This window comes from Bos mutus, chromosome 1, assembly GCF_027580195.1.
Source record: "Bos mutus isolate GX-2022 chromosome 1, NWIPB_WYAK_1.1, whole genome shotgun sequence".
NCBI lineage: Eukaryota > Metazoa > Chordata > Mammalia > Artiodactyla > Bovidae > Bos > Bos mutus.
In genome coordinates, this window is record NC_091617.1 from 114,310,175 (window position 1) to 114,331,505 (window position 21,331).

The 21,331-nt window shown below is 36.4% G+C and overlaps 1 protein-coding gene across 36 annotated transcripts in view; it reads right to left on the minus strand.

Annotated features, from left to right (window-relative positions):
• Positions 1–21,331, minus strand: part of MBNL1 (muscleblind like splicing regulator 1) — a 222,661-nt gene that overhangs the window by 121,596 nt on the left and 79,734 nt on the right. The window lies entirely within an intron of this gene.

Genomic DNA, 21,331 nt, shown 5'->3' on the forward strand with positions numbered 1-21,331 from the left:
TTTATGTTATTGATGAGTTGCTTTTCCTCCCAGTGGCACTCAACTTAACGAGTGGCTAGAATATGTCTGGACACAGAAGGTAAATCACTAACAAAACATTTACTTTATTTAACTAATTTATCCAGAGCTCAAATCTCACAGATAAAAAAAAAAAAAATCTAAATAGTCTAACAAAGGGTAAGTGAAAAACACATTACTATTATTCTCCTAATAAGTAAATGTTATTTACTTATTAGAAAATAATTATAAACACTGACACATTTATTCTCTGCATAGTAAATAACAATAATTCTCATTAGCAAAACTGAAACCCTACATACACAGATTCTGATGTGTGAAACCTGTATGAAACCCTACATACACAGATATATACATGTTGCTCATGTATCAATACTTCACATGTTAACTTAAACACCAAAGTAAAAATCAGAACAGTAATTAACACATACCACATACCCAAGAAGTGCCAGGCACTCATTACTTTACATGTGTTATTCCATTTAATCTTTGCAGCAACAAAATCAGATATTATTACTGCCCCATTTTGCAAATGAGAAAACTGAGGCTCAGTCAAGTTATGTCACATGTTTAAGGTCACAGGGCTCAAAAATGATCACTGAATCCAGGTTATACATAGTTCCAGGCCAGGAGCTCTTAAACATGTTGTGAAAACTGCAGTATCAGTTCTGGTTTACAAAGTTTAGGTAAACAGATCATATGTATATGGTACTTATTGTGTGCCCTAGAATTTCGTAAGTCCTCTACTTCTTCAAGATTCAAAACAACTCAATAAGGTAAATATGTTCCTATTTAGGGGGGTAAGAATGTTAAGGACATTGCCAAAGGTCATAGGAATTGTAAACAGCAAATGTAAACTCTGGATTCAGGGAATGTAGTTCCTGAAGTGGTTTTGTGCCTACGCCTACCCTCTATTGCCTCCTGAAAGCTGATTACATGTTAGATTCTTAAATAAGGGAGATAAGAAACGTCAGCTCTGGCCAGAACCCTGGTGGGAGAAGGATCATCTACCCCTGCTCCTTTTCAAAAACATAGGTATGAAGTACATAATGTCATACACCCTGGTGACTCAGATGGTAAAGAATCTGCCTGCAATGCAGGAGACCCAGGTTCAATCCCTGGGTTGGGAAGATCCCCTGGAGAAGAGAATGGCTACCCAATCCAGTATTCTTGACTGGAGAATTCCATGGACAGAGGAGCCTGGCAGGCTACAGCCCACAGGGTCACAAAGAGTTGGATACGACTGAGCAACTAACAAGTAGATAAGCTTACACAATACACAATTCTATCATTTTTCTTAATGATGCTTACTAATTTAAGGAATTTACAAGTGTTTTATTCTCAGATTTTAAAAAGGACAAACTCAGTTTCATACTTTATTCCAATGTATCATATCTTCAGAGGCAGTAACAGAGTAGTAACATTATTATCCTCATAGTGTCAGTCATTCTTTTTGGGGGGATTACCACTGCTGAGGGTCATATTTATTTTTAATCCCATCTTTGGCAAATAAATGTGATCATGTGTAGGGCCAAGACAATAACTGTGAGCTCAGAGAAAGCTTCAGAAATCCAAGGTTCATCCCTTGAGACACCGGCTGCAACCAACCTTAGACCAGGATACTTCCTTGAATATTCAGCAGCTGAAATGACCTTCTTTAAATTAGCTCTTAAAGACACAAAGCCATCTGGGGAATGTCAGACAGCTCAAATCAAGCATCTAGGGAGCCATGCGTAAGTCTGAGAAACCAATAAGAATACTGAGACCAAGCAATTAATTTGGCAGCAAGTCTAACTCTCTGGACAAATTTTGGCCAACTTTAGCTTTTTATGGCTTTAACCTGATATAAATTACCATAAGAATCCATGAAAACTTCAGAGAGAAAATATACTTATGGTAAAGGTATCTACCCTGTGTCAGAATTTAGCCACCAGCTGTAAGCAGTGCAGCCATTTGGTGGCATTTAGCAGGAAGAAATTTACATACCCACATGGCACAGCCTGGGGTGATGCATTAGAGCCTACTTTCAATTATTTTTACAATCAAAAGTTTCCACAGAAGGAAGATGACAATTCTTTACCATATTTCTAGACAACTACCTTCTCTGCAGAAATCCTTAGGAATTGGAAGTATAGACTGTGTCCACATAAGCTTGATTTTTCTCTTTGCTGACAACAAGATTTAAACTTATCTCAATGTCCAATGTTAACACTGAATTAAAACAAGTTATTCAAGATTTTTAGAAATAGATTCTGGAATTTTTTTGGGTGGGAAAAAATAAAATAATTCCATGGGCTTTTACATAGAACATAACAAATGATTTTATGACTTTGGCACTACTGAGTGACAGACTAGGAAGATCATGACTCATTGATGCAGTCATCTGTATTTCATATGAATATACATAAATATATTTTATATATGTATATAGTCATTCTGAATCTTTGTCTTATCTATTGAAGTTACAGTTCTTACTTCTTGCTGTCGGTGATTGCAATTAAAAACTTAGAAATATGATTCTGAGGTGTCAGACAATAAATATATGTTTGTGGATGACTAAATTAATAGCTTCTTACTCATCAACTCCTACTAGGTCGACTCTTTTATTTAATTCTGTGAACTTGGCTTTATCTGCAAAGAAATATATTAATAAGCACCAACTCTAGCCCGTACACAGATCAAAACAGGAAAAGCTGCAGTGAGCTTCCCAGCTTCTTCTGGAAATTAAACAACGTACCAACTGTAATCAATCCTTAACTAACACAAGTCAGCTAGATATGTACTGGTGACCTAAAAGTGAAAAGCTTTAATTGCGCATTACAAATTTCTGAGTCATTTTGTCCTCACAACTTTTTAAGCTTGAAATAAACCTAAATGCTGGCTAAAGAAAATCCCCAAGTATGACTTAGTGTTTCCAAACCAGGAAAAGGAAGGACTTTCAGTGTTTGAGATAAGGTTTGTTTTCTGTAGTTGGGAAAATAAACATTTCCTACGAAATTATGCCTTGGAGGCTGGGTGTGTATGTATATGGAAAGAGTGTCTGTCTGCATGTGGGTAAGGTTAGAAAGGGGGAGAAAGCGAGAGAGGGAGAAAGAGAGAGAACTTTTTAGTACTATTTGGTGTTCGTGCAAACTGGTTATTCTGGGCTGGAATCAGACATTATCTCAGGAAGTGTGTGTACCTGAGTCATGAAAGCATTGCAACTTATCATAAAATCAACAGGAAATGCTTACCTGACTACATATCATATTTCTATAAATGAAGTGATATAGAATATGTCCCACGTGGTTACCTAAAATAACAGTAGTCTTGGGTCTCTAAAGTTACATTAGTTAGATAACCTTTTAAAATTTGATATCTTTATTTCAATATACATAAGCCACTTTCTGCATTTATATTTTTTCTAAATAGATGAATACACAAATTTTGTCCTGATGCTGTGATTATGTAACCTTAGAGATATCTACTTTCTTGAAAACTACTTTTTATGTAATTTACTGTTTACTGTAGTTACTGAGGGATGACCAACAGAAGTACAGTTTTATATGTCAAGTAAGGATACATATGTAACCTAGTATATGACATTTTAAGCATCAAGGCATCAATAAGAGCTTCTACTACAATGATGCATCTTCCCATGTTGGTTAGTTGGAAATGTGTCATACAAGCCTGTGTTTCAATATCTGGATATCGGATTAAAAGTAGAAAGACAAAATGCCACTTCCAGGTCTGTGTCTACCAGTTCATCTAATCCTTATTACACACCTTGGAGGCAGATATATTATTATTACCCTTTGACAGATGAGAACATTCAGAGAGATTGGAAAACGTGTCCAGCAAAACCTGTTCCCTAACAGAAATGAAGGATTAATAGGATTCTACCAACACATATACCACTTGTGATGTTAACTTTCTTGTTTTCTGTTATAGGGACTGTTACACATATATACTTCATCTGATATATAGAGTTAAATTTATATTTTTGAGAATTTATAGAAACAGTTCTTAAAGTATTTGGAGATTGTTAACTCTTCTGTTGTCAGATACGTAAACAATAAGTGAAAATCATTTCAAACCGAGTAGCACACTTATTTTAAGACATCCAGAATGTTTTTGTTTTACCTAACACTTGAAAACAGTAGAATGTTCGCCTGTTTTAAAAGAAATCCGTTTTCTTTATGCACTTGAACATTACTATGTGACTTAAGCCAGGTCAGTTTGGCCAAGGAGTAAATATCGCTCTTTTATTTCAATATCATTTCTTTTATTTCTCTGAATCCGTAACAGAAAAATGTCTCCATTTTATTTTTGTTTGCTATTGACATAAACATTATATGTTGTAACTAAATTTGACCAGTATTATTCCTTTTTTTGAAAGTCCAGTTCTGCCCTGTAATGAACTCCTGTCTGTCTGTTAGCACTGGTACTTCCAGTTCCCCCTTCCTGTTTAAAATACTTTTTCCCCCATTCCCCACCTTTTTTTCCTTCCAGAAATGACTAATCTTCCTGTTATTCTTCTCTGTCAATTTTCCCCCTGGTATTCTTTTTGTGCTGCATAACATTTACTTTTCACCAACTCCTTTTAGAAGTTTACTACTGTATCCTTGACGTTAGCCTTCCGGTTTTCAACAGATTCAAACAGTCAATATTTATGGATGAGTACACTTCTGGGTCAACTTTCATGCTATTTAGATTAAGCAATTTCCTCAAGTCAAAAATACAGCTATTGTTTCCACTGACATAACATAAATATCAATTCTTATCTTCAAAGTTAAATTCAGCTTAATCCTCAGTTACCAGATACCACAATTAAAGGGTTTAGTTTTTTGCCTCTCAAATTTCCTGATAAGGTGCTAGCAAAGCAAACCTAATACTACTGCTTTTAAACATCTCTTGCCTCTCAGCACTTCTCTGCAACATTATACATCATAAAACATGTTAGCACAGACTTATAAGCCAACTGTAAAATTTCTCTATCTTCCTGATTTTCAATTGCAAAAAAGTATTTTCAACGATATTCCAGGAATCTGCCTTTTACTCGAATTTCAATTAATCATAAAGCTATTTCATACTATCCGAACATGAATAAAAGAGTTTCTATTCCAGAGAAAATATCTGAGAAGACTTTGGAATTACAACGGTTATTTAAATAATACCCAAAATTTACAACATTAACAGCACATGTTTAGCAAAACAATATAAATTATAACCTCAGATTTGCAGAATACATTTTTCTGGTGAATTTAACATGATATTGTATTTGCTATCTCCTAAACACAAATCCAGTAGATGTTGGCAATTTGATCTCTGGTTCCTCTGCCTTTTCTAAAACCAGCTTGAACAACTGGAAGTTCAAGGTTCAAGTATTGCTGAAGCCTGGCTTGGAGAATTTTGAGCATTACTTTACTAGCGTGTGCTGCTGCTGCTGCTAAGTCACGTCAGTCGTGCCCGACTCTGTGCGACCCCATAGATGGCAGCCCACGAGGCTCCCCCGTCCCTGGGATTCTCCAGGCAAGAACACTGGAGTGGGTTGCCATTTCCTTCTCCAATGTAAGAAGGTGAAAAGTGAAAGTGAAGTTGCTCAGTCGTGTCCGACTCTTAGCAACCCCGTGGACCGAGGCCCACCAGGCTCCTCTGTCCATGGGATTCTCCAGGCAAGAGTGCTGGAGTGGGGTGCCATTGCCTTCTCCTACTAGCATGTGAGATGAGTGCAATTGTGCCCTCAAGAGATGGGAATACCAGACCACCTGACCTGCCTCTTGAGAAACCTATATGCAGGTCAGGAAGCAACAGTTAGAACTGGACATGGAACAACAGACTGGTTCCAAATAGGAAAAGGAGTCTGTCAAGGCTGTATATTGTCACCCTGATTATTTAACTTCTCTGCAGAGTACATCATGAGAAACGCTGGACTGGAAGAAGCACAAGCTGGAATCAAGATTGCTGGGAGAAATATCAATAACCTCAGATATGCAGATGATACCACCCTTATGGCAGAAAGTGAAGAGCTACTAAAAAGCCTCTTGATGAAAGTGAAAGAGGAGAGTGAAAAAGCTGGCTTAAAGCTCAACATTCAGAAAACTAAGATACGGCATCTGGTCCCATCACTTCATGGGAAATAGATGGGGAAACAGTGGAAACAGTGTCAGGCTTATTTTGAGGGGCTCCAAAATCACTGCAGATGGTGACTGCAGCCATGAAATTAAAAGACTCTTCCTCCTTGGAAGGAAAAGTTATGACCAATCTAGATAGCATATTCAAAAGCAGAGACATTACTGTGCCAACAAAGGTCCGTCTAGTCAAGGCTATGATTTTTCCAGTGGTCATGTATGGATGTGAGAGTTGGACTGTGAAGAAAGCTGAGCATCGAAGAATTGATGCTTTTGAACTGTGGTGTTGGAGAAGACTCTTGAGAGTCCCTTGGGCTGCAAGGAGATCCAACCAGTCCATCCTAAAGGAGATCAGTCCTGGGTGTTCATTGGAAGGACTGATACTGAAGCTGTAACTCCAATCCTTTGGCCACCTTATGCGAAGAGTTGACTCATTGGAAAAGACTCTGATGTTGGGAGGGATTAGGGGCAGGAGAAGAAGGCGATGACAGAGGATGAGATGGCTGGATGACATCACAGATTCGACGGACATGAGTTTGGGTGAACTCTGGGAGTTGGTGATGGACAGGGAGGCCTGGCGTGCTGCAATTCATGGGGTCGCAAAGAGTCAGACACGACTGAGTGACTGAACTGAACTGAACTGAACTGAAACACAAATCCTGTAGAGAAAGGAGGGTCTTACTAGTACCATTTACACGGGCTATTCATACAAGATGTTCACAAACATTTAGATATATGTTTTCTAAAATCCAAAACACCTTAAAAAAAAATCCTGACAAAACATATTTTAATTATAGGAGATAAAGACATCCATAAAATGTCACCCTCGGTTCCTGAATACAGAAGTCAAACTAAGTTCAAATACTTGCTTATGTTAAGACAGCACAGGATCTTAAGCATTGATTTTTGTCTTTTGTCTTATGGAGGTCTCATTATTCCCTCTTCTTACCTTTCCAAATAATAAAAATAAAAACTTCCTCATTTGTCACATAGAGTGCCCAATATGCAGATACTTAATTTTTCTTTGGGTCAGCCGTAACAACTTTCAAATCTCTTTACTGTTTTTGTTTCAGAGACTAGGGCCAGGGTCTCTAAAATCAACTAAAAATATTGTTTGTTAAAAATGTGTAATACAGGACACCAAATATGAGAGTAAGCAAAAACAGATTCATAGACACATTTGTTTTTTTTTAATCACATCATATTATGAATAGGAAACAAACCCAAACTATATATTCTGTGAAAAAGCTGGGCCAGTGTCTACATTCTAAGTCTAGCCTAACCAGGTGCTTACCAAAAAAAAAGGATGAGCAACAAATAACTTTTGAGAGAACAGGCTCAATCAGATAGCAGTATATTTACAGTAAACAGAAAGGAAAGGGAACTTTCCATGAGAAGTAATGTTATCAAAATGCATTCATCCAAAAAAAAAAAAATCAAAGAACTTCCATAAGGGAAATTTTGTAAAAATGTGTTAGAATACTTTGACTATATCTATAACTGTATTTCACTTTATTATTAGAAGTTAATGTCTGATTCTGAATATTGGTAAATAAAAAATCATGCATTTCTCCATCTTTTGCTGCTGCTGCTATTAAGCCACTTCAGTTGTGTCTGACTCTGTGTGACCCCACAGATGGCAGCCCACCAGGCTCCTCCATCCCTGGGATTCTCCAGGCAAGAACACTGGAGTGGGTTGCCATTTCCTTCTCCAATGCATGCATGCATGCTAAGTCGCTTCAGTCGTGTCCGACTCCATGCGACCCTATGGACAGCAGCCCACCAGCTCCTCTGTCCACAGGATTCTCTAGGCAAGAATACTGGAGTGGGTTGCCATTTCTTTCTCCATCATCTTTTGCTATAAATTGTATTATGGAACTGCCAACTAGGTACTATGGCAAAGCCCTTCATAGAAAAATTTCAGGTAATAAATGCAGCAAGAATAATATAATTAAAAGTCACTGCTATACAATCCCTAACAAAATCATGGTGCTATGAAAAAGCTCAGCAGTGGAGTGAAACCACTGGATCTAGATCTGATGGAGAACTTTATAGGAACTGGCCCAAGTTTACCTGAACTTACTGATAGATTTTAACATCATTAAAAGTGGAGAGAAATGAATTTATTCCCTCCTGATGGGATGCAACTGGAAGTACACAGCACCAGGTGGGAAATATTCTTACCAAATAATAAGCAGTAGCATTAAAATCAAATTCAATTCTAGTTTTAATTTCTAGTCTACAGAAAATAAGGGTGATGGGAGAACAAGCTAAATGATACTATTGGGAAGCAATTAGCTAAATTCAGAATCTCAAATATTCTCTAGGACAATGACCTGATTTTTCTCAACAAATAAAGCATGAAGGGGAAAAGGAGCAGGAATTATCATAGATGAAAAGAATCTTGAAAGACATAAAATCTAGATAGGTATTTTTTAGATGGTCATCTGAGCGATCTATTTGTAAAAAGATGTGTTGTGATAATTGGGAAAATGTTGAATGTAAACTGGGAATTAAGTGATACAATGAAATTATTATCAATATTGATAGATTCGTAAATGTTATATTTAAAACAAGTTATTAATACATAAAGTTCCTACATACATATAAGTAAACTGATAAGAATGTCTGAGATTTGTTTTAAAAGATATCAGGGGAACATAAAAAAAGACGCCAGGGACAAAAGGTACCTGGAAGGTAATAAATTAAACACAAAATGTTCACATGGATGCATGCATACAAAATGCTGACTGATATATACACAGGAGGTGTTACAATATTTCTCTAATTCTGTATATGCTTAAATATCACTATACAAATTTTTTGTTTTTGTGTTTCTCTAATTTTTTAAATTTTTATTTTTTTAATTGGAGGATAATACCATAGTAATTTCTTAAAGCTTCCCAAAGAAGGGAAAGAAAATGAAAACAAAGTATTGCCTATAAGAATGACCAAACCTTCTTCTGTATTTCTGATTCAGGAATAGAACAAAAGCAAAACATGGTTGACAAGCTAGGTGCTGCTTCTTAAAACTTGACCTGACTGACCTAACTCAATTCATTTATATTTGGGAACATAAAAATCTGTATCTGTAACAGGGAAGTAAATGACCTTTCCTACTTCAGGAAAATGTATATATGAAAATAAATTATAAACTTAATTTGCATCCCTGGGGTCACAAAGAGTCAGACACGACTGAGCGACTTTCACTTTCGAACAAATATAGATATCATTATAAAATGCTTTCTTGTTCACCTTCATGTCACATGGGTATACTAGCATCTCTTCAACCAAGTAATAAGGTCTTTAGGAGCAAAGTCTCGTATTCCTTCAACCAACAACCATTCAGACATTCTTTTCGATGGAGTCTATTACGTAACAAGTATTTCACTAAGTGACAAAAACACGAAGGTGGTAGGTCACATGTCATGCACTGAAATCCAGAGAGGGAGGAAGATGCATGTAATTAGAATTCATGTGCCGAAGACAGTGATGGAGAAATGAACTGGGTGCATTACAGAAATAAGAAGGCAGGACAAGAGCATGACCAGGGCGGGTTTGAGGAGAAGCTTCTTAGAAAGAGGTCATGTATAAACTGAATCTAAGTATGAAGAAAGTTTGCAAAACTCATACAAGAAGAAAAAAGCACTGAGAAGAAAAACAGACAAAAAAAAGAGAAGACATTGGGTTGGGACAGCAAAAGGAAGGCTTTAACCATAGAGCACGAAGGCTAATACTCATGGTTAGAGGCACTGAGTCTTGATCAATGACCCACTGAACTAAGCAAAATATTAAGTACTTAGTAAAGAATCAATAAATACCTATTAATTAAAGTACAGAGAGGTAAACAGTAATGCTACTTGTGTGTTCATTGTACATCAAGCATTTTGCTATTAGACTGAGAAAAGTATATTTCTTATTCAACATCATATCCATCCCAAGGCAGGTACCATTATTATCCCTCTCCTACAGATAAGGACACCAGGACACAGAAAGCATAAGTAATTTGCTCAGTTACTCCACTGGCAAGTGGGATAGAAAGAAAGTATCTGGAAAGAAATAAAACAGCAGAGAAAGAAGATATCTAGAAAGAAAATTCTACACGGCTATTCCACATGGTCCAACAATTGTTCAAAAAAGAAGAGATAATTCTATAACCAGTGGGTGCTGCTAAGTGTTTAATAAGTGGCTTTCTGAGGAGGGAGTTGTAGCATTTGCCAATTTCCACAGTGTAAATCCTCCCACCATGGCCAAGTCTAGGCTGCCAATATGACGTCACTTAACCTGGAGTTAGGAAGAGGTCTTAAGTAAGCCAACTCCACCATACCACTCCCTGCAGCCTTCAACAAGCTATGCAGGGAGAGAGCTGAATCAACAGGCTATTCATTTGATCAGAAGATAACAAGTAAATCAAAGAAAAGGTGCCACTGCTATCTCTTGTTATTCACAGATTCTGTACATAAGCAACATTAATTTAGAGTTGAAATTAATGAGCTCCTAAGAGCTTCCCTGGTGGCTCAGACGGTAAAGCGTCTGCCTACAATGCGGGAGACCTGGGTTCAATCCCTGGGTCGGGAAGATCTCCTGGAGAAGAAAATGGCAACCTACTCCAGTATTCTTGCTTGGAAAATCCCATGGATGGAGGAACCTGGTAGGCTATAGTCCATGGGGTCACAAAGAGTCGGACATGACTGAGCGACTTCACACAAGGAGTATAATGAAATGTATGAAAAGCAATGAGAATGAACAAGTAATTCAAGGAAATATACATTTTATATGAATGATAGAGTTGACATTAAAAAAAGGATTCTTTCTATGTGATTTTTTTTTTTTTTAATTTTATTTTTTAAAAAAAAACAAACACATGCTCCCCATCCTGAACCCTCCTCCCTCCCAACCTCCCCATACCATCCCCCTGGGCCTTCCCAGCGCACCAGCCCCAAGCATCCAGCATCGTGCACTGAACCTGGACTGGCATCTCGTTTCATACATGACATTTCACATGTTTCAATGACATTCTCCCAAATCTTCCCACCCTCTCCCACAGAGTCCATAAGACTGTTCTATACATCAGTGTCTCTTTTGCTGTCTCGTACACAGGGTTATCGTTACCATCTTTCTAAATTCCATATACATGCGTTAGTATACTGTATTTATGTTTTTCCTTCTGGCTTACTTCACTCTGTATAATAGTCTCCAGTTTCATCCACCTCATTAGAACTGATTCAAATGTATTCTTTTTAATGGCTGAGTAATACTCCATTGTGTATATGTACCACAGCTTTCTTATCCATTCATCTGCTGATGGACATCTAGGTTGCTTCCATGTCCTGGCTATTATAAACAGTGCTGCGATGAACATTGGGGTACACGTGTCTCTTTCCCTTCTGGTTTCCTCAGTGTGTATGCCCAGCAGTGGGATTGCTGGATCATAAGGCAGTTCTATTTCCAGTTTTTTAAGGAATCTCCACACTGTTCTCCATAGTGGCTGTACTAGTTTGCATTCCCACCAACAGTGTAAGAGGGTTCCCTTTTCTCCACACCCTCTCCAGCATTTATTATTTGTAGACTTTTGGATCGCAGCCATTCTGACTGGTGTGAAATGGTACCTCACTTTCTATGTGATTAATGAACAGTGATTATTAAGTGATTCCCTGCTAAACTATTCTTCCCTCAGGGAGCACACAAGATGATTTATTTCTGACTAGAGAAGCATAAAAGTGAAAGCATGGTTTAGAGAAATTACTTGATTTTGGTCAGCAACAGTCATTACAACCAAAAAAAAGAAGAGGGGGATTGTTTTTGCATACCATCTGCTTTACAAATTACCTATCGTATAAAAGGGGCAGAATGACACTGATCAGAAGAAAGGAGGAAAAAAAGCCAATTACTCACAGATCTAGATGTATCTTATCTATATTTAAAGAACATACAGATATATGTAGAAAAGGAGTTCCAATTATTAATATTAGTGTTATGTACACCATTGATTTGAAAATATTCCTTCAGGTTATCCATTTAACAACAGCACTGACCGAATAAGCACAGTTAGATCAATTTTGCATTTGTATATGAAGGGAGTTAGAATTATTAATATTAATATATTGATCTTTTCTCCTTATAAAGTTCCTTTATCACTTCACAAGTGTCCAATAAATAAATATATCTAGATAAATTACAAGTGAAATATAAAATCTATTTTTCACATAGAATGTGAATACAATGCCAAAGAAAAGCAGCTGGTGATTAGCAAAGTAAAAAAGATAAATTCTACACTAATGTGTTACAAACATCTAGCAAACTTTAAGCAAGTATATACCTGTTTTTGGCACATGGTATGGACTGCAGCCTATCTATTAATGAACAGAATCCTGGCTTATACAGACTCTCTAGGAAAAAAAGGATGCAATTCATGAGCACTGTCTTACGTTACTTGAAAGAAAGTGAAAGTTGCTCAGTTGTGTCCAACTCTTTGCGACCCCGTGGACTACACAGTTCGTGAAATTTTCCAGGCCAGAACCCTGGAGTGGGTAGCATTTCCCTTCTCCAGGGGATCTTCCCAATCCAGGAATCGAACCAGGGTCTCCTGCATTGCAGGCGGATTCTTTACCAACTGAGCTATCAGGGAAGCCTTGTGCTACTTAATACGTATGCAAAACAAAAGCAAAGGATGCTTCTGAGCCTTGTTAGAGTCTATATACGTTGGTTTCTGATGTTATCATCTCAATAGTAGGTCCCAGGCATCTTTTATTGGGTCAATTTAACTATTGATTTCTACTCATAATGCTTATCAATGGCAGAAAAGATGTCACTTTTTCAGTTCACCGCCTTAGGGAGAAAAATTCACAGAATAAATGATTATAAAAATGAAAAAAATCAATCAGCAATATTGTCACCTAGTACATAAAATAACTCCAACAACCAATTTGGCTACTTAACTAAATGGACCTTTTTTCAGCCCAGTTACTAGACTGGGATGAAGACTACAGGTGTGTATTTTTATCTTTGTGATATCAAGTTGAGAAGTGAAAATTCAAGTGATTTTGCTGTTCTAGATACAATGCTAGTTTTCATTTCTTTGAATGAAACAGGCCTGTCAAAGAAGTGTCTATGTCAATTTTTAATGAAATGTGTGGTCTACTGCTTTACAGTAGAAACTAACACATCTTTTAATCTATGTATTCATACTTTAAAAAATTATTCTTATTTAACTGCTGATCTTTTCTAAAACTGCTACTAGTCATCATAGTGGATTTCTATAATCTGAAAGTTGGTTTAATACTGCACATAGAGCACTTTAGAAACAAAGAAACTTGAAAATAATTTTATTTTTTACTTTTACATGGCATGTTCTGTGCTACTATATTATGACTACATAAACCTACTTGAGCTCTTACAAATGCGTATTTTATGAGATTAAAAGTTTTGTGATTAGAAACACACACACAGGGAGAAATGCCAATCTGAGCTAATTTCATAATTTAATCTCAAACCAATACAAAGACCTGGGATAAATAAATACCTGAATTTGGGGCTAACTTCATACCATCCTACAGATCAATTAATCATCCCACTGTATCAAGTTTGTTATCTTTGAGTCACTGGTTAATGAAAAATTAGACTGAGGTATTTAATTTTGTACTTGATGAAAATGTGCAGTAAGTTCAAGTCGTATAAATCTCATTGCAGAATGCATATATGTGTAATCTTTGAGGTGTAGTGGCCTCTGTTACGTTTCATAGGACTCAAACTGTCCAACTGATTTAACAATGCAGAATAAAACTCAGGTCACTTTGAAATTGAGATTAATCTTTTTTGATTCATTTAAAAACTAGCTCCCCTTTTTGTACTGGGGTAGGAGAGAGGATATCTAAAATCTTCAGCTTCCAATGACTCACATATGCCAAAGATTTTCAAGGACATTCTTATTACGTATTTTTTAAATGATTTATTAACATTACTCTCCAAAAAAAATAATTTTTTCCCTCTTGGGAAGATACCACGCATTGCTCTCTGACCTGAGAATCAGAGCCGTAGATTCTGTTTCTACCTTTACTATTAAACTCAGCCTTGAAATTGAGCTTGGTTAGGTTTTCTGTGCCTTAGTTTCTTCACTTGTAAACAGTTTTCTATAAAAACTGCTTAAATTCCAACCAGAGTTTACCATGTGTGTTCATTCTCTCACCTTCTGGCAATGATCATGCTTAAATTTGATTCTCACCCTCTAAAAAAAATTGTAACTGGCAGTGATTGAACACAGTTTTGAGAGACGGACTTATTTTCCTCACAAAATGTATTGAAATCTGATTTTCCCATCTTATTTTCTAGCGGAAAAAATGTGTATTGTCTTGTGCCATTTTGTAATATGGCTTTCTCAGGAAAAAAAGACCACTTTCAATTGTAATATTTTCTCAGATCATTTACTATGGGTGTGAGGGCCATTATTCAGTATTGTGCTGATCCTATGTGATTTCTTAAAGGAGTTTATGAAAAATTTTAAAGATTATAAATGGAAAACATGAATGAAACACTCTAAAGTAGCAATCTACTTAAGAGTAGAAGTCTCACTTCTCAGTTGTAATGGGCAGTAGTCATTTAGGATTGGTTAAGTTACATGTTTCTTATTCTCTCAACTCCTTAGTACTACAGCTAAATACTATTTAATTTATACAAATCTTACTTTACTGTTCTGTTACACTTCCTTTTTTATGAATCTGAAGATAACATGTGAATCAGGCAAATACACCAAAGATACAGTAATCTTTTTTCCTGGCTTCCAGTTTGTTGCCACCATTTTAGTCCTGCAGATGGTAAAGTACCTACGATGGGCAAGGATTTGCTGGGGAGGCCCAGCCATGTCTATTAAGTGCATTGCCTTCCTCCTTGGGAAGATCTTTTTATAAGTTTAAAGTAGACTAATTGTGAGAACAGGCAAGAAGTATTTGCGGGTTGCTTTAACAGTGGCAATCTTATTTTTCTGGCTTAAAATCTAAGAAGACTGTGAAATTATTCTGTAAGAAGGTAAACTTTAGTGCAGAGATTCGCCTCATACTTGATGGTGAAGTGTCTTTAAAATTTCTATATATAAGATACAAAATTGTTTTGTTGCTCTAATGCTTATTTTTCTGTATTTGTTTACACATTAAATTCCTGCAAAAAAAAAAAAAAAGCAACTATAGTCCAATAAAAATTAATTTTTTAAAAATGTGTGGTCTGATTTACAACTATAATGGTTATAATTAGTTTAACTGCTTTTTGCAAACCTTAAGTGGGGGGGCAAGAAAGGTTATGGGATGGATCAAGAGCTACTATTGTAGCTGGTATTCCGCATTTTGTTTCACTTCAAAGTCAATACAAGTAAAGTAGTATTTACTGGAAGCTTACCAGTACTGGGCCTATGGGTGAGCAATTGAGATTCTAATGACTAAGGCACAGCCTCTGCTTCCAAACAGCTTCCAGATAGAGGAATGGAAGTAAAAACTTAACTACAATGGTCTGTCTACACTAGGAGCACCACGGAGTTCTAATGTATCTTTTCTGAACTGTATTTTTATGCAGTAAAATCACCTAGTAAGTAATGTGTATGTGTAAGTAATGTATATGTTTTCATAGTTCTGAATTATGGTAATATTACCTGGTTTATTAGAATCATATCTAAAACCAGAATGGATAGACTTTAAGTTAGGGATTAAAAGATTATCCTATGATAATATGTCCAGATTAAAAAAAAAAAATAAAACTCAAGGTAAAACAAATGATCAGGAACTCTTCCAATTAGTTTAAAAGTAGATCCAACTGTGTGTTCTTTTGAAATTAACATGTTCCTGTGTGCTATACAAATAAGAAGACTTGAAAAACAGAAACACAGAGTTCCTGATTTAAAAACAAAGTTTCTTAAAATTTTGGTGATGAAAAATGGCAAACCAGGCTCAACAGAATGTCTCATGAGCATTTAATTACTTCTCAACTTGTAAGATTAGGAAATTAAACTAGCAGCACAATCATCAATAAACACAGTCAATGTAGTATGAGGGTGTTCTCTTTTGAGCACTGTATGAAGAGGCTCACTGATGAAGACAATAAGCATTGCTTATGCCACAGGGAGACACTCTACAGAGCCCATATCCCTTTAAGAGTATTACCTTCTCTGAAAGCACACTTTACAACAAAAAAGGCACACCGAATCTAAAATAATGGGTCAGCAGAACTTATTCTCCAAGAAGACAACATTTACAAATTGTGAAGCTCCTTGAAGAGGGCCAATAAGTCTCAAGAAATAACGTATCTTACTGTTCAAGTGGAGACTGTAGCATTTGTTACCAGCTACATAATTACTCCACTCTAACCCTTAATGAGCCTGAAGTACTAAATTTTTAATCCCTCCTGATGATCCTCTTCAAAGTGGATAAATGGAGGTTTCCCCTCAATCAAATACTTAATTGCTAGGACTCCTGGCATCGACACACAGTCTGGATCATTTCTGACTCACGAGAACTTCTCAGTTCTTTTTAAGATAGTTCCTGTCATACAGCTCCTAAAAGAATTGTTAGAGGGAAGAAATAATGAGCAAGTGAACAAGTGGTAGGACCTAGGCATTTACACTTTGGGGAAGCTTGGACTCTCTGTTCTGCTTGGGTTGAAGATTCGTAACACCATAAAGTTTTCACACTTGGAAGACAAAACCTTTTGGTTTTCCCTAAAATTAAAGTGTAGAGAATTTTAAGAGCATCAGAGTCACATGATCTACTGACAATATCATGTGTCTTTGTTATTATTATTAGGTCTACAATAAAAATGACAGTTATTATAGTTGCAGTCTGGACCCCAGAATGTTTCCCCACACGAGAAACACCGACACTAATCAATGTTCTTCTCAGTATTCTCAGCAGAGTGAGAGAAAAAGGAAAAACAAACAGTGATGATATTGGTATCCTGGTAGTATTGCTTCTCCCCATGTAACCTCTGAAGAATAAATTAATACTGTTCTATCTACGTGTGATACTTTCCCAACAAATCACTCTTACTAACAGTGAGTTAATATTGTTACAAGATTAACTGTGTATTGTGCCACTGCTCTGACCAATTACCATTTGCCTCTGAGACATGGGCTGTCCATACAACAATCCTTATCAGGAAGCCCAACCGGGTCCTCAAGTGCTGCCTGCCCAAGATAACATATAAAACGCGGCAGAAGTGCAAATAAAGGCCTGCTCAAGAGATTTACATCAACAGAACAGAAACAGTCTATTAGGGCACCAGAGCAATTTAACTGGATGAGTCCTGCCACAAATGAAGGGGGCCAGATTCCTTAGAGAAATAGTTTAAAAAGAGTTATATGTCACTATCCAACAAACGTCCTATTACTTTAAAAAAAATTCTCTAATGAATTTGAAAGCACATAAAATCTGCTCACAATTATTAGTCATGGTTAGGAAGAAACATTGCTTTCAATTCACTGAATGCCAAATGCCAAGGACATTCAAATCGCCATACATAGAGAGGTGATGAATGTAAGCGTCTCCTTCTTAAGGAGTTTGTCATCTTGTGGCAAAAAGAAACATGAAAAACTGAACTATAATATCAGGTATAATGTGATTTATTCTGTAATACATAAAATGGTCGGAAAATGTAGAGAAGAAAAGTTATTCATGAAGTATGTCTCATTTGATAATCACTGTATAATGAGGGCCTCTTATGAGTAAGAGAAATGAAAGAGAACTAATAACTCATCTGTCAATTGCAACCACAGGTTGGCTTCAGATGCAAAGGTTTAACTAAAAAAAACATTCTATAAAAATCAATTGGCTATCTAGAATGTAAAATACAGGATATTGGGTATTTTATGATATTAAATTATATCTAATACATCCTTTTGTTCGTAAATTTTGGTATAAAGTTAGGTATCCCCCCCTTTTTTTTTTGGAGAATCTACTATTAAACAACAAAACACTATAAACTTTTAATACTGGCAGTAATCAAAGCATCATGTTAGTCAAGAAAGCTATGCACCTTGATGGCAGTTAATAGCACCAACTCGACCTTAATTAATAGTAGTTATCAACCAAGTGTATAGGCTATTTTCATAAGATGAAGACAGCTTATTCCAGTTTTTGCTGTAACTAATTGACCAATCATATTTAAGGGTTCTGGCAATCTCAGGATCTTCATGAATATGATTAAACTCTAACCCCACTAGTGGCTCCTCGGTTTCCTAATCCAAAAAGCAAGTAGATTGCAGGACATCATTTCTAAAACTCTTCTAACTGCAATCCAAAGAATCTATGGATCACTGGAGTTCAATGTTGAAAGTGATAAAAAGCAATCCTGTCTAAATATCATGCAAAACCCTTGAACATTCCATGAAAAATCTTTTAAAATGTAAAGAGAAAACAAATCTTAAATTTAGGCAAGAAAAATGTCAGGTATTTTCAAGGAAAAACCTAGCACCTGAAGTTTTTATTCTTGAAATGTTTACAAAGTTTAATTGTAGTGGAGGCATGACTATTGAGTGATTTGCCCCTACAAGTGTTACTATAGTAAAAATGAAAGTGGAACCCTAGATGAGTCTCAATTTTCTTTCAAGTTACTACTTGAAAAATGCTAGAAACACTTCCAACACTACAAATAAAAATAAGGTTAGTAGGTTATTTTCCAAATTTTAAATATTAACCTGATACTGAAAAATCATAATAATCACAGGTACTTAACTAGCTAGAATCTGTGAATGACTGTGGTGTCTTTTTTTTTAATCTGTATTTTATTTCTGTTCTTCAAATTGACATAATAGCTACTCGTGGCTTAGAAATGAGATTTACAGGCTGTTCCTTCCAAATATCTATGTAGTAATGATAAACCCAGTGATTAGAATCCATCAAGTTCACACGAAGCACGGTCACTGGCACAAAAGTTGCTGCTGGACAATGCATCTTTTCAAACCACTGAGAATAGAATCTGTAAATCCACAAATGAATGATTCTCCACCAGTCAAGCCCTGCGCCTGCATGCTAAGTCACATCAGTCACGTCTAACTCTCTGAAATCCCATGGACTGTCGCCTGCCAATCCCTTTTGTCCATCAGATTCTCCAGGCAAAAATATTGGAGTGGGTGGCCATGCCCTCCTCCAGGGGGATCTTCCTGACCCAGGGATCGAACCCACATCTCTTATGTCTCCTGCACTGGCAGGTGGGTTCTTTATGATCAAGTCCTATTTTCACTCAAATGCAGTTTAGAACCACACAGTGGAAGACACTTGAAGCAACTGGGTAAACTTAAAACATTTCATCTTTAATTTTATGATGATGTAGTTTTATATGTGCTACTGGAAATTTATTTTTAAAAATAGTTTAAAAATACAATGACCAATAATCTGCCAAGGTGATGGAGTTAATGTGCATAAGGGTGTTAAATAATTTCCTACTGAAGTTCAAGACAACATTCATTAAATAATTAGAAATGTATGAAGCAGTATCCTTTTAAGGAGTTTTATTATAAGGTAAACACATTTTAGTGATTAAATCACTTTCAGAATGCTGGCAACTTCAGATTTCATTTTTCTTCCAATGGTGATCTGTTTTTCTCGAGAACAGTTACTAAGAAAAATATTTTTCAACTAGTCATAAGAATGACTTCCTTAGAAGTCCTTTACTTTGTACTATTAAACAGTCTGGAAAATTGCTTGCTTGCCTCATTCATGCTGTCAAAATATACTACAGGCTAAGGCTGACCATCAATTTTCCCTGCTTCCTAGAACAACACATACAATTTATGCATGAAGTTCTAAACGGCATTTGGACTTTTAGGATCACTTTCATGTCTTGAAAGTTTACAAAACTGTATCTACCAGGCTAGCCTATTCATTTGCTATGCCTAAGGACTGCCTCTAAAGTAAGAAAAGTTTCGTTCATTTAAATCCATGATCAATTAGAAATTCAAAGACAAGATATTAGAATTACTTCAAGATTATTATATTTGCAATTACTTGGAGATAATGAGATGAAACAGAATATGCAAAAATACAAAATTCTTAACAAAAATAAAATAATTATGAGGTCAACTAGGTCATCACTGAAACTCCACATTTGTTGATATTTATTATAAGAAGCTTAAAAGTAGCATTCTTTTACCAACTATTTTATTGTAATAGAAGAGATACAACAAAATAGAAGATACATATCAAAACTGAAACTTGCTAGTCCTTTTTTTTTTTTTTTTTTTAAGGGATAGAGGATGTTATTTAGAGAAAGAAAAAAAATTTTTGTATCCAAAAGCTAGCAGGGACATTAATGAAACAAAGTGACTCCACTCCATGTTCTAACCATGAATAAGACATTAAGTAGGTGAGGTTATTTCATTTTTTTAAAGTCAGGTTTTCAAATTTATTATTGTTGTTTATTTGCTGAGTTGTGTCCAACTCTTTAGACTGTAGCCTCCAGGCACCTCTGTCCATGTAATTTGCCAGGCAAGAATACTAGAGTGGGTTGCCATTTTCTCCTCCAGGGGATCTTCCCAAACCAGGTATCGAACTCAACAACTCCTCCTTGGTAGGTGGATTCTTCACCACTGAGCCACTGGGGAAGTCCTCTCAAATGAATGCTGCTGCTGCTGCTAGGTCGCTTCAGTTGTGTCTGACTCTGCATGACCCCATAGACGGCAGCCCACCAGGCTCCCCCATCCCTGGGATTCTCCAGGCAAGAACACTGGAGTGGGTTGCCATTTCCTTCTCCAATGCATGAAAGTGAAAAATGAAAGGGAAGTTGCTCAGTCACGTCCGACTCTTCACGACCCCATGGACTGCAGCCTACCAGGCTCCTCCGTCCATGGGAGCTTCCAGGCAAGAGTACTGGAGTGGGTGGCCAGTGCCTTCTCCATCTCAAATGAATCCACAGTACTAAATCAGAAAGCAAAGTCAGCTCTATATGCGGAGTCTGGAGTATGTAAAGACTTCCAGATGATTTTATTGTTGGAAGAAAAATATATCTTCTATATGGAGTCAGAAGTCGTGGCAAAAATACTACACTCCCTGAACCTCCTAGCAGTATTAAAAGACTAGCTGTTAACCAGGAGCACAGAGCTTTTGAAAATATATATCTGGCCATGTCTCTTGTTTTAGAGATTCCAACTGAGTAGGTATAGATGGTGGGGCAAGTGGCAGAGGTAAGAAAAAATATATATACTTTCCAGGTCTTTTTTGCTTTGTGCAGAA